Source organism: Hoplias malabaricus, chromosome 1, assembly GCF_029633855.1.
Source record: "Hoplias malabaricus isolate fHopMal1 chromosome 1, fHopMal1.hap1, whole genome shotgun sequence".
NCBI lineage: Eukaryota > Metazoa > Chordata > Actinopteri > Characiformes > Erythrinidae > Hoplias > Hoplias malabaricus.
In genome coordinates this window covers 46387318-46393317 of record NC_089800.1, presented here as the reverse complement: position 1 = coordinate 46393317, position 6000 = coordinate 46387318, and positions in this window count along the sequence as shown.

Below are 6000 nucleotides of genomic sequence, written 5' to 3'. Positions count from 1 at the left end.
TTAATACATACTGAAATACTTACTTTGCGTTTAATGACTGAATTATGTAGACATTTTGAAATTTTGGTTGAAATTGCTTTGAAGACGTTCCCATTTTTTCTTGTTTGAACCGTGTGTTTTGTGCTGTGAGCTTACTGTATCTATGATAAAAGTCCGCCAAAAGGTCACTGTATTGTGGCCCGCTTAACTGTGGTCTTCTGAGTACACTGTCAATATTAATAATATGCTTACAGATTCAAATCTACTTATGGTACATACTGATATTTTAAACAAAAATATCCACGGTGAATCTTCCCAAGTGAAGCTGCGTGTATCCTAGGCAATAATAACCGACACACAACAGCACACTAACTCAGTTACTGCCTCGTGCTAATGCTACTCAAGTAATGTTCAAGAAGATGATAACTAATTAAAAGCTAAAAAGCTTGTGTTGGTAGAGCTAACTAGCATGCTAAAGTAGAAAATGAAATACAATCAGTAAATATAAAATACAACGTGAGACTGTCAACGGGTGGTTATTCACAGGTAACTCTGTATCGAGTGAGTCAAATGTCCCTCGAACCGCATATTACAGTTCACATTACAGGACACTACACAAACTATAGTTCACAAGAGGTAATATGTTTTTAATTTCCCCAGGTTTTATGCTTTTCGCCACACTTTAACCTTGTGTGTTGTGTTTATCGTCATCCTGTCTTGTCTCCCCATAAAAATTTACTTCAGCGGACTAACCACTGTGAATTTCTGGGCTATTTTAATCCTGCCTTTGTGTGTAAGCTCATTAGAAGTTTTTATATACTGCAGAATAAGCTGTAATTCTTATAATACTGTATAATTTTGTGTTTTGGGCGTTGTTGTGAATTTCGGTGAGTTTTCTTGCATAACTGTAAAATGATTCCAATTCTATCCGTGTTTAACTCATCTACTCTACTTGTTTTTGTAGAGATATTTTGTACTGTTATGTCTATATTAAAAATACTCCGTCTGATTATTTGCTAAGCCCAAATACTCTTCTGCAGCAGTGCCTCTCTCTCTCTCTCTGCAGTTTATTTTATATATTTTTTCCAACCTCGTTGTCCACTAATGATATTTGTAAGGTCTCATGTACCAGTTCATGCAAACACTTCATTATTACATAACAATTCCAAGCCTTTCAACCCTTAACTTAAAAAGCCCGTTTGTTATCTTTAGTACTGGTAAATTATCTCAGTTTTGTGTTTGTTCTCTTTCAAAAAGCATTCCAGGCTTAAATACTGCATATAATGTCATCATAAATGACTCAGCTGAAAACCTTCTGAAAGTATGTTAAATAGGTGGATATATGTAAAACATTGATTTGTGTTGTATCAAAACAGAAAAACCATAACATTTTTTTGCAGCTCAGTTCCCACATACGGACTGTAGAGAGTGCTACATCTTGAAATTTGTTTTTTTGGGGGGAAAAAATAATTCTTTACCATGTGTAAAGTTACCAAACGTGCTGAAAATATACATTTCATTATATAGACCCTATAAAATATATTGGTGAAATATCTGCACACATGATGTTCCACTGATATCAATCAACTGTATTAATACTAAAGTCCACTACTATAATTAGTCTATTATTTAAAAGCAAACAAACATATAACATTCTTAGACAAATGTAGTATCAGTTTATATTATTTTCCAAGAAATCATATTTGCTGTAACTAACTTTATTTGAGCCCACACTAAACAGTTTTAATGACACAGTCCAGGTCTTATTGTAGAGCATTGTATTGTACAGTACACTGCACAGTATCAGAGAATTGGCATCCAATTTAATCACTGAAATTATAGCCATTATCTTTGGGATTGTGGAATTGCCTTCTTTCACATGTGCCGTATTCCTGCTTTTGTTTATTTCATAAGACAAAAAATGAAACAAGTACAAACGTGATGCTCAACAGATCAGAAATGGACAAGGGTGGGTGACATGGGTGAGAACATTATGTACACACATAGTTAGGACAAAATAATATACTTGACTTACTGTATAGGGTTAAAATACCAGCAGCCTGTTCCATTGTGTTAGAATGTCATGACAGTAAGACTTAAAATATATTGTTACACTAACACACATTAAAATCTAAAAACATATCCCTTGCAATATATGTGCGGCACAAATCATGTTGACAGAATAACTAATAGAAATTAAACACATTTCTTTCACTCAAAAAAGGCAAATATTACTTGCTAACAAGGCCATGACACAATACTCTGCTGTGCTTGGCCTCTCATCTCTGGTCTGTACATTGTTTTCTTTGTAGAATCTTGGTAACTTAACTGTAGTTGAGGTTAACATCTTTTCAGTATCACTGCTGACTTTTTGCATATAGAAATATTACTGGGCTTGTATGAAACATATGGGGGTATGCGCCAGATGCTGTAGCTCTTTCCCCGCTGTAATGTCTTGAGATGACAGTGCTGCAGTAAATAATTTAACACAGAAGAAGATGCTGGACTTGATAACACGTTGAGCGTCAAGCTGAACTAGTTTGATCGTTAATTTGCTCAAAAGGTGGTCAGCTATGTTATAAACAGTGTTGGGTCTTCATATATATCCGAATGTCTCTTGCTATTCCAAATAACTCCATCACTCACTTAAAACATTTCACTAATAAAAACAAGTGTTTTCAGCACAGACCTGAGGCTTGAATTGTAGCAACATGTATTACTGTAGACGGAGTTCATTATTCACAATGCCATTTCATTGAATAGAATCTGTGTTTTGTGGTTACTTTGGAAAACAAAATGTGCAAAAATCTGACACAAGCCTTTATGGGTTTTAGTTCCAGGTAAAACTGTCAGTAGGTATGAGAGAGTTTTAGAAATAAGATAATCCATAAGGAAGGAGGAAGTCAAAGGAAAATGCGGGGGAAAAAAACAAGCGGTCAAAGCAGATACAATGACAGAAATCTGCTGTGTGTATCAAAGTTCAGGGAGGTCTCTTTGAGAGCATGAGCTGTCCAGTGTGTCAAATTAGCTGTGAATATAAATGAGATGGTAGGAAAACTAGCTAATGGGGTTTACACATTATTTCAATCACAATGTGGCTGTTTCCAAAACAATGTCTGATCTTTCTCTTCTGTGTTTTTTCAGGCCTTCAAGGTCCACCATTGCGGTTGATAACAAAGACCAAACTTTCTTCATACAAGGTGTTTGAGGCTTATTCATTCTTCTCCATCTGGCTAGTGTGCCCTTGGCACTCAGAATTAGATCATACAAACAGGCACAAAGAATTTGTCTTAATCTTACCACTGAATACATGTGGGGACTTTTAAAATGCTGGTTCTTAAGCAACAAGAGCTAAGAGGCTCCAGTGGAGTTGATCATGTTGGTGATTCCAAAACAATGATAAACAACTGATTCATTACATCCGTTTTAGTACTATAAAAAGTAAACAACCCTTAAGAAGGCACCTCTAAATTGGCAATACCACAAGACGTGCTGCCTAATGAGCTTCCCGTAGCCAGTATGAGGCTAATCCACAGTCTTGTGTAGCCAGACACTGTTGTCTCATGTTTCAAGCCTTTCAGTATCAGAGAATGTTTGCCTCTGAATTGTGCCGTTCAATCACACAGCCCTTAGCAAGCAACAAATTCTTACCTTCACCTTTTTTCAGAGTACTTAAAAAAAAAAACTCCACATCTGGCAAAAGCAGCTCTAAATGACTAAATGAAAATATATGACCAGGTATTTGCAGCCTTTACTCTTTGACTGCAAATCACACTACAGCATGTCATCGTCAGGGGTGGTTATTGTCGCAACACTACGATTGGTCTGTTTGTCAGTGCCATATGCCATTGGTAATTTCCTTTGTCAATCATTGTGTTTGAACATAACTCCCCACTCAAACCATGGTCATAGCAAGGATTGGCATTTTAAGCTAAGCGCTTTGTAGAAGTAACCCAGAATGCCATAAACAAGGTGATCTAATCTATAACAGTAGGTTGCAGAAAACTGCTTAAGCTATTTGTAAAAGAAAAAGAAAAAGAAACATTATAGTAAGTAAATTGTCACCTCATCTTTTTAAGTATCAGAATTTCCCCAAAAGCTGAGCTGACGTCAGGTATTTAAGTATCACTAAGATGAGCTGCTGTGCTTCTTTTTCCCACAGTCATCATAACCATCTGTGGTAGATCACATTGCAGACATTATATGTATCACCATATAGCACCAGATCCATCAGTCTATAGCACCCTGGGATTGGTAGGGGTGTGAAACTAAACAAACCATTTCATTTTTAACTACAATTTGACTACAGCACCTTTGCTCCATGACAGATAATAAACAAAGTTTTGCAAGTTTTCAAAAATAGTGGGATGGATTTTGTATAAATTCTGGCATTCATTGGCTTGTGATGAGTGATTTGGATATCCACTGACTTAAGTTCTCAATTGAGGAGCTAACTGGTGTGTGTCACTGTTGAAATTTTCTTAAATATAAAGAGTGGTAAACATTTCCAATGCGGTTTCTTCAAAGAAGCTCTCAGAATAATAAAAATAACAATATTTGTAAATTAGCAACTATCATAATTTTGAATTAAATATACATTATAAATAAAGACCAATGCAAAATTAATTGATAGCACACACAGACACCAATGCACTCTATTCCTGACAATAGTAGCTGTCTGCGTAATAAGGGGACAACCTGAGTTGAAACTCAAGCTGCTGAGTAACTGTTTTTAAACCATAAAACATTGTACAGTTTGCAATAGAAATGTGGGGCTAACCTATAAATATCTGTCCTACATCGTACTTCTGCAACATATCTGAATTTCAGTATCATAATTGGCATAAATAATACACCAATTCTCTGGATGAAGACTGTTCTCACAAAGTATATATCACAAATAAATGTACTGGGTCACCTGCCAATTACAGTCATTTAAGAATGAGTAAAAAATAAAATCATGATGGCATGTGCAGGCACACTGAAAGTAAAAAATAAATATGAAAACGTATTTAATTCTTTATAAATTAGGCATCATTCATTATAAAAAATAGAGTATTAAAAAGTTTGATATTGTTTATCTGTACTTATGTTTATGTCTATAAATGATAAAAAATTATTATAATAAATGATTACTGGCACTTCTAGTATGAAAAAAAATGTTTTGGATTTGGCCCAAACATCAAGTAATGAAAATGGTACCTTTCAAACATTCAAACCTTTTGTTAATTATATGTCAATGTTTTACTTAAGCTTTGTCCACTTTTATATTATGCAACTTACCATAGCATTTAGGAGAATGGTCTCTGTAGAACATGTTCCATACCGAGTAACGCAGCATATGCTCAAAGACGTGTTCAGTGTTTTCCTGCTGAAACGGGGTTGGAGTATTTAGGAAAATGTACGTAATATTCCACTAGGTAACAATCTTACCTTAGTATCTCGTTTAGTTGATAAAAAATGTTCAAAAATAAAACTTCGGTTACTCCCCCCAAGACGGATGACATTATGGGCTAATGAGAAAAAGCACAGACCGGTACAAAACTTTACAGTATCTCTAGTATTACTGTGGTATGTCAGGCCCCTATACAACATATAGACAATAAGAACAAAAATATAAAACAACATCAAAATAATGTTAGTAATAATAATCATGGTTTACATATAAATGATGGATTTTTCTCAAATTAGCAAATAAACTATTGACATTTTTTTGTACATGGCTAAGGTTTAGGTGGCCTAAGAAATTGTTTGCAAAATTTAAGACTCTGGGTAATGTCATATATAATAGACAAACACATCCCATACAGAGAGCCCATCTTTTCGCAATTTGAAGCGGTTTGTTTGCAATTTATTTACTGAAGTTTAAAAATTGGGGGGAAAATGTTAACCTGAGGAAAATATATATGTTAAACTGAGCAAACAGCTTGTTATAAATCAGAATAAAAAAAACTTTGCACATTGTGTTCCCTGCAAAGAAAAATGTAAAATTATATTTACTTTGAATATTATTAACATTGC